Raw genomic sequence first — 22,781 nt, forward strand, 5'->3', positions numbered from 1 at the left:
CTCGCGATTGGCTTGCGGCTGGCAAGTCGCCAAAGAGGCACACGTGTGAAGCATGCAGAGGAGCTGAAGAGTCATGCCAACTGTTGCACTACAAGTCAAAAGTCCCAGGCTGGCCAGGCAGTTAGCTCGCAACTTGAACTCGCAATTCAGTCCAGTCACAAGGCCAAGTAACCAGACCACTCTGTTTAGGAAAAACTGACCTTTCGCATTCCAAACACACACCGGTATAAATATCCCTTATACCCACGTATTGTAGAGAGCTTCCAGAGAGACTTTTGAGAGAAAAAACCTAGAGAAAAATAAGATTGACTCATCCACAATCTTTATCTTTTGATTCTCCAAATTCCTCTACTTTCACCCTCTCCATTGTTATATCCTTGAGAGGTATATTAGCCAAAACCTTTTCTCACCATACCTATATTTGTGAGGAGGCTGTTTGGTGCTTGGGAAGTAGTTAGGAAGTTTTGAGGTTCAAAAAATCATAACACAAAGCCCAAAGAAATAGCACCTTGGGCCAACTCCATGGAAAGTAAAAAATTGAAAAGGGGTTGAACTCATAAAAGCAAAGGATGGTAGGCCTAAAAGATTTGAAGCCCAAGATCCATGAAGGGGCAGGTTTTAGAGCCCATGAAACAAAGGGAAGAAAGAAAAAAGGCCTAACTTGCCAAGATCAGAGGACCAAAAAGAGTCCAGTAGAAAGAACTGGACCGGGATCCCAGAGACTGCCAAAGGCCCGGGATCCCTGGGACGCGCAGCACAGCCAAAGTGGGATTGAGACAGCTCGAAAGGGGAACCAAAAAGCACAAGAAACGAAGGACAGATATGTCCTTCTCAAACGCTCAGCGATGTAGTAAAAAACCAGAGAGCTTGGAAAGCAACAACTTGTAAACAAAAGGCTGGTACCTTGGGGAACCTAGAAAGATGAACCATAAGGGGAAGTAGCTGTGGAAAACCTTCGACTTGGCAGGGAAGGATTCGACTCACTTGGGAAAAATGACAAAAAGGAAGGGCAGCCAAAAGCTAGGTTTGAAAAGGTAAAGGCTTGGAAACATTAAAAGAAGAGAGATTGAAGGTCTGCTCTCCAAAGAGCGCCCTAGAATGGAAAGTCAGCAAGTGGCTTTCAGGAAAATAGGACTAAAAGAGGAAAACTATGAGAAATGGAGAAAGAATCAACCGTTAGAGTGGCTGGCATAACAGGGGCTCTGGTACCCAGGGAGCCAAAAAAGGGAGATCAATGGTACCTCGAACCCTAAAATGACACTATAAAAGGGGAAGGAATCTAACATTAAAAGACAATTTTTTCGGCAGGAGTGAACCATAACATAATCATTGAGAAAACTCTGTAAAAAGTTTAGAGAGAGTAAAAAAAGAAAGAGAAATACTCCTCGGTATCCCAATATAGCCATTATAGAGCATACTCGGATTCAAAGGGATTCAAACTTTGCAAGTTTTGGAGGCTTGAATAGCCATCCAAGTTTGTGATTTTTGAGTTCATTTGGATCTTGTAACACGTCTTAGTGAGCACATTGTAATCCATATTTAAGAAAATAATCAAATATTTCATATTGATTTGAGGATCCCTAACAGTTATTGTATGATTTTCCTTATTATATTGCTTTCCTTTTGCTGCGCTTCTTGCTGTTCAATACATATATTCTTGCTTGCTAGTGTATACGTGTGTTGTAGGATCTTTGCTTTGTGCACCACTTGGTTTGTAAACAGCCCATTTAGCTGCGGTGAACCAAGCCCTATTCCTTCAAACTAGAACAAGAGGGCCCAGGGTCATTACTTAAGCTTGGGCCTGGACAATGTCAAAAAGCGACTCTCACAGGAAGCGACCAATTGATATTGGTTGATGTTATGGGTTATAGTGGAATCCGGTAAGTTAGTGAAGACAAAAGTTCGGACTAACCTCGTTAGAGCAAGAAGCTTGGAGGGCTTAGGTACACTAGGTAGATTAGGCTTAGAGGGTCTTCTGCTGTTCATGTATCCCAACTTCATTCTATAGTGGATTATTGACCGCTTGGAGGGTGGCGGAGAGGTTTTACGCTGAGGACTTCGGTTTCCTCTTCGATAACACATCGCCATGTTGTCTTTTTGTTTGCATCTCTCTTCCCTTAATCTTTGCCATTTAATTTCTGCTGTGGTTGTGATTTTATTTGGTTTAGATTGTTTTATCAATTCTGTTTTAAGCTTATGTTCATATTTTGCATTGTTTGATTCTAAGCTTGAATTGGTAATTTGTAAATTGAGGGTCTAAAAGTTCAACGTGTTTTACACACTATTTGAACATTCAATTTTAAAATCAAAACAACTCCTGCATGATGCTTACATTTATCTCCATAGCCACAAGTTAGGCCCATGGATGAATGGTAGTGTCAAATTGCGCCATCTTTTGTGGCTTAATCTTGAAAGAAAAAAAAAATTCAGTTTGTAGAACCAGAACTACTCATTTGAATTTTGGCTGGTTCTCCGGAGCAAAAGCATGGAGATATAAAAAAATAGAATGTAAAAAAAGGAAAAAACAAAAAATCTTGTATATATATATATATATATATATATAAAAGCTGCAATACTCTATACCCTTTATATTTCTCAAAACAATATAGTTGTTTCTATGCCCAAGGTCATAGCAAGGAAATATGGGAATCCATTTTTGGATCAATATTATTGTTTAACTGGATACGTAATTCTATGACCAGGTCAGATCTTATTGCGGTAAGTATACCATTGTTCATTTAAATATGGTTCATGTTTTATTCTCTTGTATATATTTCTTTTTTTCATTGAATTGGTTAATACTGCTGAATTATCCAACGTTAGGTATTTGGCATGCTCAATTTTCTTCTTATGATGTGTTTATCGACTCTAAAAGAACTGTGGTGCCTGCACTATGTTATTCTTAAGTGTTCGTGATTTAAAACAGTCACTGATTGAAAGCTCGGATTTGTGTTAAAACACAAGAGCTTATTCAGACCCCCAAATAAAAATTACAGGTGAATTGTTTTTACTCTAACTTAGACTAAGTACGGAACAAGAGTAAATAAGCGCAATGAACCGATAATTCTACCTTAAGCCATATTCATCCATTATTAATAATAAAATAAAAGCTTAAAGAGTATGGAAGAAAGATGCAAACATAAGATAACACCGAGACTTTTTATCGAAGAGGAAACTGAAGAACTAGGCGAAAAACCTCTCCGCGACCCTCCAAGTTGAAGTCGATCCACTAGAGAATAAAGTTGGAGTACATGAATAACAAAAGACCCTCCAAGCCTAGTCTACCCCATATACTTGAGCCCTCCAAGCTCTTACTACCAACTGACTTCTCGGAGTTTTGTCTTCTCTAGCTTTCCGGATCCCACAATTTAGCTCGATTGCATATGTTAATGAATGGCTCCTTCCAATGCTTCCCAGCAGCACCAAATTCTCACTTTACACTTAGTATGAGTGTGGTAAGTGTTTGACCTAGCAACCTCTTAAGGATCTAAAGATGGAGAAGTAGGAGTCAAAGAAAACCATAAGAAAATGTGTAAATAATTGTGGGTATAACAATCTCTAACTCTCAAGTGTATTTTCTAGGGTTTTCTCTTTGAAAAGCACTCCTTACAATTTGTGGATAAGGAGGGTATATATAGTGTGGGTAAAGACTTGGTAAAGCAAAGCCCAACTTTTTGCCAAACAAGGAATTTCGCGGGTCCTTTGCGGGTTGGCCTTACCCGCGAGACAGTCATGAAAAATCTAGCCTGGCTCGACTTTTCATCTTTCAGTCATGTGCTCTACACATGGCTCTTTTCGTGGGTTACTTCTCACGAGATAGTCGGGAGCTAGTCGCAAAATCCACTTGTTCAACTTTTGAAGCTTGATTCTTCACCGATCTCTCACACTCATCCCTTACAATTAATCCCATATACATAAATGATTGAAGAAATTACAATCAAATTTGGTACAGAATTAAAACCAACACAAAGTAGTTGGAAATCACAACTTTATAATCCAATCTATCGTGATTGGTTTTTGTATTATTCTTTGGGAGCCGGGGTTGAATTTTTGTATGATTTTGTGATTAAGTTGAATCTGTTTTACAGAATGAGATATGGAAGACATTAGGTGTTTGCCCTCAAAATGACATTCTTTTGCAGAGTTGACTGTAAGTAAGAAGCACATCTCATTTTCCTTTTTTTATTTTTTTTTTGTGTTGTATGATATTTGAATTCTAGTTGTTTATGATATATTCTTATATGTACTAGGTTTTTACAGTTAGATCTTTATACTGCTTGAATGGTAGTTATGACAGAAGATATGTGTCTTTTCATTTAGCTAGAGCTTATCCAATTAGTTAAATGCTAGGCACCTATCATTACTATTATTATTATTTTACTCAGTTTTGCATGATTCATCTAATTACTTATATTGGAAAAGAGGCTTCACAATCTTGTTTAGGTTTTTTTTTTTTTTTTTTTTTTTTTTTTTTTTTTTTTAAATTTTATTTTATTTTTTTTAATAAATTTTTTTATATATTTATTTTTTTATGTAGTAGTCTTTTTTTAATAAATTTATTTTTATATAAAAAAAGAGGTTTATGCAATTACGTCGGTACACACTCTTTAGTCCAGATTTAGTTTTGTATTTTGCAATAGATATCACCTTAGTTATTTCTAATTTTTTGTTAACAAGTTGTCAGAAGTTGTGCGACAAAGGATAGACTTGTGTATTTCTGCATTGGGAGTTCTACAAAATCTTGGTTCTTTTTTACAATCAGAATGGTTGAAGCATGTATAACAACAATGGTTGAAGCATGTGTGTGTGTATATATATATATATATATATTTGTTGTTGTTGTTGTTGTTTTGGGTTGGCTATCTATCCTCATAGCTTAGTTAAGGTCGACCGCATGTATTCTTTTCTTCCATTCTATTATTTCTAAAGTCATACTTTTTGTTACTTCTTTAATTGACATGTTCTTTTTTTCTACTACTACTATTGCTACTAGTATATATATATATGTGTGTGTGTGTGTGTGTGTGTGTGTGTGTGTTTATATATATATACTCTAACTATTTTTTGTCCTTTAACTTGAATTAACTCACTCTTTCTTACTGGTGTGTTTATCGCTCTCTTTTGAATATGGCCAAACTATCTCAAGTTATCTTTCTCTCATATTTTCATCAATAGGGCCACCCCTATATTTAAGTGGATTTTCTCATTTCTAATCATATATTTCCATATTTTTTCACTTATTCACCTAAAAGTTCTCAATTCAGTTACACTCATTTTTTGAATATGTTTATTCTTGATTACCTAACATTTTGTACCATAGAGCATATCTTGTCTTATAACATTCTTATTAAAATTTTCCTTTAACTTAATAGGTATTCTATGATCACACGACACTCTTGACGTGCTTCTCCCTTTCATCCACCCTGCTCATGTCCTAAGAAAAACATCACCTTCTGTCTCTCCAATTTTATTAATTATTGATCCAAGATATCAAAACATCTCACTCTTTAGTATCTTTTGACTGTTGAGTAATATCATCCCCTTTTCTCTATTTCTACTTTTACTAAACTTACATTCCATGTAATGTGTCTTACTTAATTGAAAGCCTTTAGATTTTTGAGTGTCTTGAGAATTTTCTAACTTGACATTAACTCCACTTCTAATTTCCTTTCATCCACTAGAAGTAAATCATTTGTGAAAAGCATAAACCAACAGACTTCCTTTTGAATCGATAATCGATTTAAAATAGCTGAAGCATATGAATAATAAAAATTTCAATTAAAGTAAAGGGAACATACAAGGAAAAAATTATAAATAGCGGCTAGGTAATTATTTGGAGTATGTATTTACATCTGTCCTGAAGTTGGGCAACTAATAACCTTTATCTTTTTTTGCATGTAAGAAGCTTAACACTAATAATCTTTATTTTTATGTAAGATTTGACTTAAGTCATAGTTCATATAATTTTTTGATAGGATTAGAATGTATTGACCCCTTGTGATATATTAATTGATTAATTAGCCAAGTTTATTAATTAATCAAATTAACATACAAAATGCGTGACAACACAAACAAATCACCAATTAAACTAAATGCAGCGGAAAATAAATTGACACGGTAATTTGCTTACGAATGGGGAAAACCTACATGGCAAAAAACCCCATCGGGTGATTTTAAGGTCACCACTCTCGAGAATCCACTATTATTAAAACAAGCGGTTACAAGTAAAGGAATCCCAGTATCTTATACCAACCTACAGTTGAACCCTTTCCCCAATACCCAATTGGACTTGTTCTGTAGTGACAATATCTCCTTTTCAATGCACAGTTCTCAGTACGTGACTAACCAATTGCGTGGATCCCAGTACGTGATTTAATTACCAACTTGAGAAGAATGTTGGCTGCAAAATTCTTTAGTTCATCACATGATGAAGATTAAGAAGCTCCTTGGTCACAAAACCCTACGATGTACAAACACAGCAGCTTCTTCAAGAGAAAGATGAACTAGGGCAAATTCTGTCTCCAGTCACAATTTGCATGAACAAGACTTTGCTTTACACTTGTGCAGCTTGTGTAACCTTTTACGACCCTTAAAATAATCCTTATATATGTTTAGGGTTGTGAGAAAAGAAAGCCTAAACACATATTCACGGATTGAATGAAAATTAGCTTTGAAAAACTGAGTTTCATAAACCTCGATAGATAGCCATCTATCGAGCTAGCTGTCGAGCCACAGGCTTTAGCAGCTTTTAAACTTCGATCGATGTTAGCTGTCGAGTTTTAAAATCCAGCACTTCATCACTTGATTCTTGGACAGACTTGCATGGCTTTAACACTTAAACGTGAAATCTTGTTTCTTGAAGCATTAAATACATCATAGATCTACCAAATTACAATTAAAGTGCGTTTTGTCAAAGGATTAGCCAATTATATAAAATATTGACATATATTCCTAACATTGAATCACATATGTCCTAACATTTTTCTTATTATTTATTTGATGCGTAATACTTGTACATTTTATTTATAAGGCTAAAGATATTATAAGAAGAATAAATGATTCCTATAGAATTTATAGGAATAAACCAAACACAGAGATCTTACATTCGTGGAAACCTATTTAGATTTTTAATCAAACCAAACATGAGCATACTTACATTCTTAGGCATCCAGGTTTATTGGAATCACATTTCTAAGAATTTGGATGCCAGAGTGGATATTAGAGTCCTTGAGTTTCAGTCCAATGGCTATGACCTTATGACAAGAAAAATTCCATGAATATTTTCTCTAGATTTTTTGAAGATTATGTTTGTGTTTCATGAGAATAGTGAAAGAAAGAAAGAAATTGAAATGTGATGTGTTTTTAAGAACTTAATCCATATGAGGAGGCTTAATTACACATGAATGAAAGTTCAAAAACGTGTACAAAACACCTTTGAACGTTTAGACCCCCAAAATACAACTTAACCAATTCAAGCAATATGTCAAACAACTAGTGTGCGGAAACTTAACACATGCTATAATATGAAATTGGTTATAAACTATCTAAGTCATAACAAAATAAAATCCACAGCAGATAAATATAAAGGCAAAGATAGAGAGGAAGGAAGATGCAAACACAAAGACAACACGCGATGTGTTATCGAAGAGGAAACCGAAGTCCTCGGTGAAAAACCTCTCCGCCGCCCTCTAAGCGGTAATCAATCCACTAGAAAATACAGTTGGGATACAAGGACAACAATAGACCCTCCAAGCCTAATCTACCCAGTGCACCTAAGTCCTCCAAGCTTCTTGCTCCAACGAGGTTGCGCCGAACCTTTTTCTTTTCTAGTTTTCCGGATTCCGCTACTAGACCGTAGCATCAACCAATGAAGATTGGCTCCTTCCTAACTGCTTCCCAGAAATCCAAACAACTGTCTCACAGTGAAAATGATGGTGAGAACCAGGTTTGGTATAATGCCTCTCAAGGATTTGACAATGGAGAGGAAGAGAGTTGAGGAATTTGAAGAGACTCTAAGGTAGAGATTGTGGGTGAAGCAATCTGGTTTTTCTTTAGGGTTTCTCTCTCAAAATTCTCTCTGGAAGCATTCTTTCAATCGTGGGTTAAAGGGGTATTTATACTGGAGTGGGAGAGGAATGTGAAACGTCAGGTTTTACAAAACAGGGGTGGCTCGCGGCTTGACCTCGCAGCTTGACCAAGTCGCGAGATCCAGTCGCGAGTTAACCGTATGGCCAGTTGTCCTGTAGTGCTCCAGCTAGCATGACTGTTCATCTTCCAGCATGCTTGGCACGTGTGCTGCTTCTAGCGGCTTGCAGCCGCGAGTCCACCCGCGAGTCTCAGCCGCGAGTTTCTGTTTTCTTGCACACTCTTGAGCAAACTTCACTCTATCTCACTCACTACCCTTACAACAAACCCACCTAAATATAGGGTTACTAAATGCTGAATTACAAGCAAATTTGGCACGGAATAAAGCCAATTAGATGATTGAATAAATTCAACCTTACAATGAAGAATATGTAATGCGCTGTATGGCAATGTATGTTCTTCAGTCTTTTAATCACTTTCGCAAGTGTTCATTTTGAATAAATACAGTAATCATGATCAAACAATTAAATGTAATCTTCAATCCAAAGTAATTTGATATCATGTTGATTGCAACAGGTCAGTCACCATCCAACACTCATTGCCTGCCACTGGAAGGCAGAGAGTGGAAATTCTGGTGTGACAGCAACCTCCGCACAATATTTTGGAGGCGGTCAATTCAGCTTGACCCTATCGGAGTTCTGACCTTAGAGTTTGATGATGGTGAAATTTTCCAGTGGAGCAAGGTGCGCATTGTTGTGCTATTGCGTTTGTGCAAAATATCGACTGCTCAGTCGTCTTGATCTTGTGCATTTCTTTTCTTTTCTATTGGTGCTTCGTTGATATTCTAAAACATGATCACGCTATTCTTAGGTCACTACAACTATTTATAATCTTATCCTCGGTAAAGTTTATTGTGGTCACCATGGGACAATGCACATACATGGTAATCGCGAATATTCAAGCAAACTCAAGTTTAAAGAACAGTCTATTCTTGACTGAAATCCTCGCCAGGTTAGTACTGCATCCTACTTGTAGAGAATTCCATTCATATGATTGCATCTTGACCGAAATATCTGGAGAAGTTATGGAAACTTTTAAATTCCATTTACTTTTTTATCACCGTATATCTGCATGGGCTACATGCTGTATCACTATTCTTGATAGAACTTATTTGTATAATTTAATTGTTATTTGCTGACATGATTAGCAGATTTATTTAATTGTATCCTACATCTACACGGGTAAATGGATTTGTTGAAGATGTTATGGGAAAAAAGGTTGCCACATTATTTGGGAAGTGGGATGATAGCATGTATTATGTTAATAATGATGGGAGTGGCAAGCCCAAGGATTGTACTTCTTCTGATGATGCAGCTTTGCTATGGAAAAAGAGTAAGCCGCCTCCTAATCTCACTCGGTACAACTTAACTTCGTTTGCAATCACACTAAATGAGCTGACACCAAGACTGCAGGTAGACATGATGTATCAAATCAATTTTCTCAGCATTTTCATTTCCCTCTTATGCATCTCTAATTGTTTTTTTTAGTTGTGTCTGATCCCGGGTATTTGATCACGGATTAAGGAGAAGCTCCCACCCACGGACTCGAGGCTTCGATCAGATCAATGACATTCGGAAAATGGCGAATATGAGAAGGTGAATGCGGAGAAACAGCAGCTGGAAAAGAGGCAAAGAATGGTATGCTTAGCACCTCTTTCTCATGAACACTCATGCAAACACATCTTAGCTTCGTTTGCTAAATTGTGTGTTCCTTTTTCTTGTTTGATTTTTACACTTGGAAGGCAAAAAAATGTTCAGATTGCTGACGTGGCATGTTTTTGTCATCAGCTGATATAAATATTATGTTTGCTGTACTTAATAGTATGTACATCTGAAGTCCATGCTATGGTCAGATATATCTATGATGTATCTTTCTAGAAACCAAGTCTTCATTCTAGAATGTAATCATTTATTTTTAATTTTTTTTTTATGAATTGATAAAGAAAGCCTCAGTTACACTGACATGACTGTCTCTAGCTTTATATCTGGACTCATCATTGAATGTCTCCGGTTCTGATTTCTGTTTATAATAGCTTTATATCAGATGCCAGCTGCTGTTTACAATATATGCTCTATGAAACTTTAGCAGTTGTAGACAAAAATCTGTGTATGCACAATCATTTTGATGTGGATTTATGCTGTAGCTTTTAATTTATTTAAAGCTGGAAGCTTAAGGAATTTGGAAAATATTGTATCATGGTTTCCGTAGAAAATTAGGTAACAATTTGTTTGTTGTTGGCTTCTACTAAGATTAGATCTTGAGAAGGGGATGCTGAATGGTGTGTAATTATGCAAATTAGCATGTTTTGATCTTGTCATACTACGTTATTGGATTTTGTGCATTATGGATAAGAAGGGGATGACCGATATATGTCTGTAAAGTTGTATTCCTTGGACTAAATTACCTCTGTTGTTAAGGCCATTATCAGTTTACCCCAACTTTTTGAATACAACACTGTACCTCCCTGCACCTTGGACTAAAAGGCAATATCATGCTTTCATCCAAATTGATGGAAAATGATATCAAAATGAAAAATACATGCATTTCCCTTCCAAAAACCTATAACACCAAGAAATGGTATTTTGTCATTTTCTTGCCATTTTCCATCAATTTGGATGGAAAATATGACTTTGCAATTTAGTCCAAGGTACAGGGAGGTAAAATATGACATTCAAAAAGTCAGGAGGGTAAACTAATAATGGTCCTAATCACATGGAGTTATTTGTCATTTACCCTCAATATATATAGTCATATGTTGCCTTGCAAGTGCCATAATAGACTGAATTGATTGTGAATAGTGTGGCCAATAATTATCAGTGTCAATTGAAATGAGTCTTGTAACAAGTGACATGAAATTCTCTGGTTTTCTGGGCTCCCATATGTCCCCCGAGTGACATGAAATGAGTCTTGTAATTCTCTGATCTGTTTTTCTGTTTTGTTTGTTTGTTTGTTTGTTTGTGTTCAGTTCTCTTTGTGGGTTTTTTTTTTTTTTTTTTTTTTGCGGGAAAAAGAAAAATATAGAGATTTTTAAATTTGAAGAATCGTAAAGCCTATATCTAACTTAGGCAGGCAGGACCTGGTTTAGTCCATATTCATCAAAGCATCGTTATTTATCTTTTTTATTGGTGATTCATCTTACTCCTCATTTTACGGGCAAGGAAAATGCAAGAAAACGGGTGGAAGCCCAGATGGTTCCAGAAAGAAGGTGATAATGGACCCTTTCACTTTGTTGGTGAATATTGGGAAGCTCGGCAGCAGGGCAAATGGGATGAATGTCCAAATATATTTGGTGAATTCAATGAAGACCTTGTTGGTCCCTTAGAAGTGTCATGATCTTAGTTCAGGTATCTTTTGCTTCTTTCATTAAAAATCACTTTTGTGACAAAACCTAGCATAATAGTTTATGCTACTTCCACAGCTCAACCACAACTCAAAAGGTTTTTATCCAAAGAAAAAGATCTGTCATCCAGTGATCATACACATTCATCTCTTAATCAAAATTGCATTTTATCACATGGCAAAGTTCAATTGTGAAGCAAGCTATGGGCATAATTACCTATCCCCCTCTACTGCTTAGGCCTAGTACAACATGTCACTGAATGTGTTCATTACTCATTAGAATTGCCATGAAAAGTTGTTAGATTGATTGTTTTACTGATGTAAAGTGGTGATTTACAACTATGTTTTATGTTGACTTTATTCTATGAGAAAAAAGTGTAGTAATAATTTTGCTTCTCGTATTTTATGGGATTTTATTATATTGGGTTTAGTATTAAGTTGATGAAGAATTGAGCATGAAATGAACATTAGTGCAGTTTCGCTACTAGCTCATGAGTAAAGGTTCCTGCGAAAAGGGTACGTGAGAAGCACATGCTAGAAGTTGAAGAGTCAAGTGCTAAGCTGCATTTCACGAGTGCTTTGCAAGACAGGCCATCTTGCGAGGTACCCACGAATCATTCTACCTGGAGGATTTTAAGTCTGATTTTCTTACCCTTTACCCATACTATATATACTTTTATTACCCATAAAAGTAAGAGAGGCTATTCAGAGAGAAAAACTCTAGATAGGTTTTTTACAACACAACACACCCATCTTTTAGAGAGAGAGAGCTACTCATCCTTAGTGAGAAATCATTCTAGTCTCTTCTCCTTCCCTCTCCCATTGTCATAACTTGAGAGGAGATTTGTATTCAAACACAACTTACACCTATTCAGAGTGTAGAGAGTATTTTGGAGTTTGGGAAGTTTTGGGAATTTATCAAAAGAAGCTGGTGAGGCTTGACGGATGCAATCGGGTACATTATGGGATCCAAAAAGTTAGTGAAGACAAGACTCCAAGAAGTCAGTTGGTAGCAGGAGTTTGGAGGATTCAAGTACATTGGGTAGACTAGGTTTGGAGGGTCTTTTGTTATTCGTGTACTCCTACTTATTCACTAATGGATTGATTTCAACTTAGAGGGTCGCGGAGAGATTTTTCACCGAATTCTTCAGTTTTCTCTTCGATAATATGTCTTGGTGTTATCTTGTGTTTGCATCTTTCTTCCCTTACTCTTATGCTTTACTTTTATTGTTTATTGTTCATGTGTATGCACTAGAATAGATCCAGTGATTGAGCTTCATTTACTTTTGTTCCACATTTAAATAAATTAGAGTAAAAGAAGTTAAGCCGTAATTTTTATATTGGGGGTTTAAACAAGCTCATGTGTTTTAGTACAAATTGAACTTTCAACTAATAATGTAGGATAGGTAGAAAATCTTTACAACTGTTAGAGACTAAGCTGGGCAAGAAATGACCTGGTTGTCCATGTTTTTCGGCTGTATGTACCAGAATTTTAGTCTAAAGTTAGCAAAATTGATCTCCACATGCATTCGAGTGAAGAAATCATCTTTCAAGCATATGGTAATGGTTAGGTCAGATGTCTAGTTTATCTTTTTAACGTTGTTCATGTCTGCAGTGGGGGTTAGCTTGTGTAATGTAATCTCTCTCTCTCGTTTTAAACTATGCTAGCCCTTGGCTGAGCATTTATTTCATATTTATTTGTATTTTCTTTATTTGAAATAATAAAAATAAACAGAGATGTATTTTTTTTATACATAATTTCGAAACTGCAAGTTCCTTGTTCAGGCGATTAAGAATGTCATTTCTTCTTGACTATCCAATGTGCAAGCAATCAACCAATAAAATCCGGAAATGACTGATGTCATAAAATTATGCCTTGTCCAGAAGCACTTCATCGTCAATATCTTGTGACCAGACCTTTTGGTCCTCATGCCTTGGTATTTGACGGGCAGCTAGATTTTCATTCTTATTCACATGAAGCAGACTATTAGTTTCAACTCTTAACAAATCTGAGTTGCTTAATGGGAATGGAAGGTTAAGACCTAAGAGCCGTTATGGTGCCTATATTTGTTTCTTTTGTTTCGCCGTGAACATACTGGGGTCACATTGCCACATACATTCCAAGGAGGTACCATGTCTTTGAATTTCAATTGAAAGTTCTACTGTTCTTGGGACAATGGCTATCCAGCCCATGTCCACTGGCCCGTATCGTATTGCTGCCACAATTCTGTAATCCATTCAAATATAAACATATCATATATGAACAAAATAGTCGTTTCCGTTTCACACACACAAAAAAAGAAAAACAAAGAACAAAGAACAAAGAACAAAGAACAAAATATATATATATATATATATATTTTTTTTAGCCAAGAGAACAAAATAGTCTTGGATAGCAAATATTCCAAGCTTAGCTACTGGTGGTATCATATGATATAAGTGTCCCGTAATAGAAAGTCTCATAATAGGAACTCAGCTATTGTTATACTCCATCTTAGATTAAAGGATATACATGAAGTCACAATTTAATTTAGTTTTAGCGAAAAAAGAATTAAGAAAAAAATTTTAATTTTATTGAATTGCGAAATAATTCATTAATTTCTATATATATATATATATATAAAGGTTACAAGGCTTTGATCTTAGGTTAGTAGGTTACAACCTAATAAAAACAAAAAACTACATGGCTTTTGACTTTGTCACAATCTAAAGAGAACAATATTTCAAACATATATAAAGCTTTATTTTACATCCTTAACCCGAAGGCTAAATTACAATGTAAAAAGGTATTAGGGACTCTCTCTATCAAATCCAAAAATAGGTCTCCCACTATACGTAATTGCCATTGATAATTTACCCATATACAATTACAGCACAAAAAGAATTATAAGAGAAAAGTGTTGATACCGTCACATGTCATGGGAACAACACAAGTGACATAAATGATAAAAAAAGAAAAAGAAAAAAGAAAAAAGAAAAAAAAAGATTCATTTATCATGAGTAAACTCAAGGTTAGATCAAAATATGAAATTAAGTAACCTTTAATTTATTCCATATACAATGATGCATTTATTTATTTTAACTATGCATGAACATGATTTTAACGTAAGAAAATCTCACTTGATGTTTTGACTTAAGACTTCATCATGAAAACCTAAACTCCCATGTGGATGTTGTTAGGACATATGTGAATCATGTTAGGAATATATGTCATTTAAAATTGGCTAATCCTTTGAGAAAACACACTTTACTTGTAATTGGGTAGATCTAGAATGTGTTTAATACTTCAAGGAACAAGAGTTCAAGTCAAAAGTTAAAACCATGCAAATTTTTCCAAGAAACAAGTGAAGAAGTGCTGGATTTTAAAGCTCAATAGCTAGCTTGACAGATAACATCTATCGAGGTTTAAAAGGCAGACTTAGCCCAATGCTCGACAGCTGCTCGATAGATAACCTATCTATCGAGATTTATGAAAATCAGTTTTTCAGATTTGATTTCACACCAATTCGTGTATACATGTTTGGGCTTTCTTTTCTCACAACCCTAAGCATATATAAGGATTATTTTAAGGGCTATAAAAGGTTGCGCAAGTGTGAGGGAAAGTTTTGTTCATGCAAATTGTGATTGGAGACAGAATTTGCCCTCGTTCATCTTTCTCTTGAAGAAGCTGCCGCGTTTGTATGCCATTGGGTTTTGTAACCAAGGAGTTTCGTGATCTTCATTGTGTTGATGAATTGAAGAACTTTGCAGCCAATATCCTTCTCAAGTTGGTGAGTAAGTCACATACTGGGATTCGCGCATCGATTGGTTAGTCACATACTGGGAGCCGTGCATTGAAAAGAAGAGATTGTTAATATAGAACAAGTCAATTGGGTATTGGGGTAAAGGTTCAACTGTAAGTTGGTATAAGATACTGAGATTCTTTTACTTGTAACTGTTTGTTGTGATAATAATGAATTCTCAGGAGTTGTGACGTTAAAATCACGCGATGGAGTTTTTGCCTTAGAGGTTTTCCAAATTCGTAAACAAATCACCGTATCAAATTTATTTTCCACTGCATATTAACTTAGTTGGTGATTTGTTTGTGCTACCACACGTTTTGCATGTTAATTGAACTAGCCGCAAACCCGCGCGTTGCGCGTGGTAATTAACTTTGTTTGATAGTGAAATGAAGGTTAGTTGGAACTTGGACTCACTTGGAGATTTTGTAATTATGAGGAGCAATGGGCAACCTGTTTACAATTTTTGTGTCACAGTTGATGATGCTACAATGGCTATATCACATGTTATAAGGTATTACGTCCAACCTCCTTAACCCTGGTCGTGGTCCATGTTATGTTAAGACATCATATTCTTTCAAAACTTGCATTTTCAGGACAGAGGAACATTTACCAAATACTTTAAGGCAAGCACTGATATATAAGGTACTGTTAAAAATCTAAACCTTTTTCTTGCTTTTCCTTGCTTTTGGGTATTTTTTTTTTTTTTTTACAACAAAGAGAAACTGATTGTGGTCTCTATACATTATTCTACTACAAGTTCTAGGATTCTCAATGCCTTCTTTTGCAGAAAAGTAAATTACATCAAGTGGGGCTTTAGCATCATTTAAGATAGGATGCAATTTACTCCATAACTGATAAAAGAATTAAAATTTAGCTTTCATCTGAAAATTATAAAAAGATAATAGAACACTGAAAATTATACATCCTTATTCCCACTCGAAAATTGAATGACTTTTTCCCACTACTTTAGATTGAGTAGTTTTGCTAGTAAAGCAGGTGGATCTTTCAAAAGTGGTAGATGGACAATGCCATTAGAACAACATAGACTAAATTTTGGATTTTTAGTCTTCCTTGATTTTATAGTCCTCTCTTCATACCAAATTTGTGCTCCACAATGCTCATATATATGAGTAGGAGGGCCAAAGTTCCAAGCTTCGGTGAATTTACCTAAAACAAACAAATATATTGAATGAAATAAAATTGATTTAAAATGAGAAATCTATTAAAACAAATAAAGCATGTTACCCATGTCATATATCACTTATTGAGTTCCTCTAGATTCCCCTAAAGTGGCTTCATTTGATTGCATTACTGAACTCCCACCATTAGTCATGCGTGAACTTCCTGAGATTATAATTGAATAATAAGTTAATATTGCAATGTGGAATAATTTGGCATCCTAACAGTTTTTTTAAATATATAAATGCAGCATGTCAGTATGACGTTTTATGTTTAATACGTTATTACTAAAATGACTATTACCTAGAGGAATTTAGTCTTCAGATACATTTATGGTGACATCACCATTTTCATTTAAAGTAGTGTGTATATAGATATTAGAATTTTTGTTTGCAATCTCACTATTATAATCATGTTGTCTCTGTCGAGTGCTCCTCACAAATGGATCATCCTCCATATCTCTTGAATGGCCTAAAGAATAATCAAATATAAGTAAATCCATAATTTACACACACACACACACACACACACACACACACACACACATACACACACAAAAAAAAAAAAAAAATGTTAAATTGAAGACTTTAATAATATATAAAAAAAAATTGAAATTTTTTGAAAAACCTACCAACAATATGATGTGAAGGTGACACAATCGTAAATGAAGCAGATCCTCTTTTTACAGAAACCTCTCCTCTCAAAGCATCAACATTGTTGAAGTTAGCATCTACTAAATGACTTCTATTAGCTGCCTAGTAACTCATATTCATTTGCCTATCCAACACAGTACCCCTATTCAACTGTAAGTTAGTAGAAATATGTTGAGTTGTAGGAGCATGAATATTGGTTGGATAATTGCGATTTCTCCTGGATGCAAGAATCATCCTTCTTCTTAATCGTGCATAATAAGAAGACTCCATAGTACCTACAAACCATCAGTTACTAACTGTCAATACAGTAAAAAACAATTTCAAATAAATGGTGGATAATATGAACAACCTACACTACCAAAAATAATATGACGACAATTTTAGAAAAACATTTCATTTTAGTTACAATTGACATTTGGACATACCTGAAGAAAACTTCCAGCTTTGGAACTTGCAATTTGATAGATAATCCGCAATAATTTGGTAGACAATATGAATAGCCTACACAACCAAAAAATAATATAAAAATGATTTTAGCATACCAAAACAGAATATAAAAATATTTTACCATAGCCTTTTCATTTTATTTATAATTGAGAGTTGGACATACTTGACGAAACAATCCAGCTTTTCAACATTTAATAGAAAATCCGTAATCAACTGGTACAAAATATGAACAACTTACACAACCAAAAGATAATATAAAAAATATTTTAGCCTTCTTTTTTGGGGTGCATTCATTTTGCTGTCATCTATTTATAGTGTCTTCCTGGTTGGTAAGTAAGTTCACACATGTAACATGAAGGGCATTTTTCAAAGACTATTTGGAGATTCCTGCCTTTATTCAATTGCGTTCAAAATGTAAATATAAATAAAATATTAAGCATTATGGCTGCAAAACATAAGTAAAAATTATGAGATATTTTTGCATCAGTCATGTTTTTCAATAGACGGTTATCTCAAAATCTGAATATCATGTGGTTCTAAAAAATTAGGAATTTTTACTAAAATATTTTACAATCTCATCTGACAGTTATCTCAAAATTTGAATATCATGTGGTTCTAAAGTATTTGGAACATATTTTATTTATAAAATTTCCCCATTTTCCCAACTTGTCTGGGTTTTATATTCTTATGTATTGCGGGAATGTAATTCAATAAAATTTCTTATTGAAAGATAGACACTATAGTTGTTGACGTGACTCCATAGTACCTACCAACCATCATTTACTAACCGTCATTATAGAAAAGATTATTTGAAATAACTGGTGGATAACATGAACACCCTACCAATAATATGAGGACTATTTTAGCTAAGCATTTCATTTTAGAGAGACTTGAAGAAATATTCTAGCTTGTGTGAACTTGTAATTTAATAGGTAATCCATTATGATTTGGTAGAAACCAAAAGATAATATAAAAATTATTTTAGCACACAAAAAGATAATATAATCTCAATTTTATAATAGCATTTTCATTAATTGAGAGTTGGACATACTTTACAAAACAATCCAGCTATTGAACTTGCGATTTAATAGATAATCCATAATCAACTGGTACAAAATATGAACCACCTACACAACCGGAAAAAAAAAAAAAAATTAGCATAGCCTTTTCATTTTATAGTTGTTCAACTTGCAATTTAATAGATATTCCGTAATCAATTGCTAGGAGAAATGAACAACTTACACAACCAAATAAAAAGTTAAAAAATATTTTAGCATAGCCCTTTCAATTTATTTATAATTAAAAGTTACAAATACTTGAAGAAACAATCTAGCTTAAAAACGTGTAAATTAATAGGTAACTGGTGACCAACTGGTGATTAAAATATTAATTAGAATGATGACAATGTCCACATCATTCAACACCAAGACCTTTTATGTGATATTTTTGCACCATTCATGTTTTTCAATAGAAAATATCTAATCTCTAAACATATTATAATCTCGTCTGACTGTTATCTCAAAATTTGAATATCATGTGGTTCTAAAGTATTTGGAAAATTTTTTATTTATAAAATTCCCCCAAGATAATCCATCATAATTTGGTAGAAACCAAAAGATAATATAAAAATTAGTCTAGCACACCAAAAGATAATACAATCTCAATTCTATAATAGCCTTTTCATTAATTGAGATTTGGACATACTGTACGAAGCAATCCAGTTGTTGAACTTGCAATTTAATAGATAATCTGTAATCAGCTGGTAGAAAATATGAACAACCTACACGACCAAAAGAAAATATAAAAAATATTTTAGCATAGCCTTTTCATTTTATTTATAACTAAAAGTTACAAATACTTGAAGAAACAATCCAGCTTTTAAACTGAACACCCTACACAACCAAAGGATAATATAAAATTATTCAAGCATACCAAAAGATAATATAAAAATATTTTAGCATAGCCTTTTCATTTTATTTATAATTGAGTGTTGGGCATACTTGAAGAAACATTCCAACTTTATTTACAATGGAATTTCCCAGCAAAGCAACTCATTCAATTATGTCCTTTTTTTTTTGGTTATTTTCTTTGGTTACACAAATTGTTTGGGCAACAGTGGAATTTCCCAGCAAAGCAACTCATTAAACAATACATTGCAAAAAAGTAGAAGTAATATTTTCTAACTATATGCAACTGTATCAAGCTCTAATTGCTTGCATATTTGTTTTTTTTATCTAGATAGATTGCTACCTCTGCCTCCATAGTGGTAATAGCTCTAGATCTATCTATGACACTTGTGGACCAAAGAGGCACATGGTTGATGTACTTCGGTTATTTATTGTGCGTTACAAAAGAGAATCTGCAAAATCATATCCCAAAAGGCATATGGGATACTATGGAAGGTGATGGTGTGGCTTTTGTATCACAATTTGTGGCAAGAGACAATGGTTCGGATGTAAGTTTACAGGTATAAATGCTGTATTGGAAAATTTTCCCTAGCTGCTACAATATTGCCTGATTTTGCACTACATGATTGTCACACTGTTTTTGGCTTATCCCTACCTAGAAATTCCCCACACGTTAACCAAACCAAATTGAACCAAATCAACAAATTTAGCTACAACCCAACTCAAGTTAATAATAAAACCAACATATAGTTACTTTAAGGGGCTATACAATTAACTCTTAACAATAAATTGTAATTCATTCCAAAAAAGCTACCTGTCAAAGCATGAAAATGGTGTGCAACATATTTTTACATGTACAAAATTACTTTAATGTCTTTGCAAATACATTATCATAAAAGTAAATATCTTTTGAGACATGGTCCAGGCATTACAATCCAGTCAAACATGCTAAGCACCCAGCAAATATGGGAATCGATGGAATCCAAATCAATTAATTTTCTAATGCCACCACCAAGCTCTCTAAACAACTTGGATATCCAACCAACATTGTCACCTTCTGGAAAATTTCAATTAGTACCACCACACTGAAAACTTAGTGTTCGTAATCATGAAGTTGCTCATTAAATGAGACTGAAATTGTGAGGGTAAGGGTAATTCAAAACTTACAAACCAATGTTGAGTAGCCTACTTGTTTTCCTAGCAATCAATAAAATAATTTGAATTATTTTTAACTGAGCTTCCTCTCCATCCAATCACTTACAAACCACACTTGTTGCTTATTGTTTTCTTATCTCCAAACCTAATGTTGCATTGAATTGTGAAATTCCAAAAGAACTTCAAAATATGAGCACCTGATGATGCAAAGAAATTTTTTTTTGAAAAGTTTTTAAATTTTTTTTTCTCAATCAGTAGATGCCAATTCTTAGGATAGAGTCATAAAATAATTGGCCACAAAGTCAACTGTGTTGAACTTCATATTTCTGGATTACAATTTTTTTTCCAAACTGTCCTTCCAAAATATTAAATTTTCTCATATTCATTTTGTACGTGTGTGTGACTTTTTTTATAACCAATTCAACTGCTTAATTTTACTTCAGCTCAAGTGAATCTGATTTTGTAACTTTGGATTTTTTTTCCCCTCCTCTCTAAAGCTAATGTAAGTTGCTGGGTATTCATATCTCCACAATGATTATAAAATAAAATAGTTTTTTTGGCTGCCAAGGATTATGCAGTAAAATTATGTAGAATTATGCAGAAAGCTTACCGCAAAAATTGAAACACCAAAAACAATTTGCTTTGATTCTAATATCAATTTGCTTTGGCTGGTAAAGTGGGCCTTTATTCAAATATTGAGGAGCTTTATTTGCTCAATTCTAGAGCTCTCCTTCCTTGCTTTGTGGTAATATGCAAACCTTGAAGAAAGATAAAAGATGCTTTACATTATCACATTGAAGTTATGTGAATCTATTTTGGTTATTCTAGAAATTTTGTCTAGAGGTTTTCCCCCTTCTTTGTTGTGGAAGGAATTTGATTTTTCTTTCTATCCTCTATTCAATTTCAAATATATTAAAGATTTGTACTTTTCTACATTAATTATATCAGCCTCTTCCTAAGTTTGTGTAAGATTGAATTTAATCAACCATTTTATTAGCTTTATTCTATGCCAAATTTGCTTGTATTTTAGCATTTAGTAACCCTGTATTTAGGTGGGTTTGTTGTAAGGGTAGTGAGTGAGATAGAGTGTTGATTGCTCAAGAGTGTGCAAGAAAACAGAGACTTGCGGCTTGTTCTCGCGGGTGGCTAGACGCAGCACATGTGCCAAGCGTGCTAGAAGGTGAACAGTTATGCTAGCTGGAGTACTACAGGACAAAACAGGACAACTGGCCATACGGTTATCTCGCGACTCAGTCAAGTCGCGAGGTCAAGCCGCGAGCCACCCCTGTTTTGTGAATCCTGACGTTTTACATTCTCCTCTCACTCCAGTATAAATACCCCTTATACCCACAAATGAAAGAGAGCTTCTGGAGAGAATTTTGAGAGAGAAACCCTAAAGAAAAACAAGATTGATTCACCTACAATCTATACATTAGAGTCTCTTTAAATTCCTTAACTCTCTTCCTCTCCATTGTCAAATCCTTGAGAGGCATTTTACCAAAACCTTGTTCTCACCATATTCATCACTGTGAGAGGGCTGTTTGGCTTTCTGGGAAGCAATTAGGAAGGAACCAATCTACATTGGTTGATGCTACGGTCTAGTAGCGGAATTCGGGAAGCTAGAAAAGAAAAAGGTTCGGCGTAACCTCGTTGGAGCAACAAGCTTGGAGGGCTTAGGTGCACTGGGTAGATTAGGCTTGGAGGATCTATTGCTGTCCATGTATCCCAACTACATTTTCTAGTGGATTTTTTACCGCTTGGAGGGCGGCGGAGAGGTTTTACGCCAAGGGCTTCGGTTTCCTCTTCGATAACACATCGCGTGTTGTCTTTGTGTTTGCATCTTCCTTCCCTTTTATATTTGCCTTTTATTATCTGCTGTGGGTTGTGATTTTAATTTGGCTTAGATAGTTTATCCAATTCTATATTATAGCTTATGTTCATTTTCCCCACACTAGTTGTTTGACATAAAGCTTGAATTGGTTAATTTGTAAATTGGGGGTCTAAATGTTCAAGGGTGTTTATAAACATATTTGAACTTTCAGTTTGCAGTTATCATGCTATTGTACACTACCATTCTTCCTCTTTATTCAATGCATGTTGTTGTTAATGCAGAAATCAATACCAAGCTGTACATATTCTTGATCATGTTTGAAGTCAAATACTGCACAAAAAAA

At 34.7% G+C, this 22,781-nt stretch overlaps 1 pseudogene; it reads left to right on the forward strand.

The window, feature by feature from the left end:
• The first annotated feature begins 1,157 nt into the window (after positions 1-1,157).
• LOC126691555 (oxysterol-binding protein-related protein 2A-like) lies at positions 1,158-11,765 on the forward strand (annotated as a pseudogene).
• Positions 11,766-22,781: the final 11,016 nt, after the last annotated feature.

The sequence above is a fragment of the Quercus robur genome, chromosome 7 (assembly GCF_932294415.1).
Source record: "Quercus robur chromosome 7, dhQueRobu3.1, whole genome shotgun sequence".
NCBI classification, from domain to species: Eukaryota; Viridiplantae; Streptophyta; class Magnoliopsida; order Fagales; family Fagaceae; genus Quercus; species Quercus robur.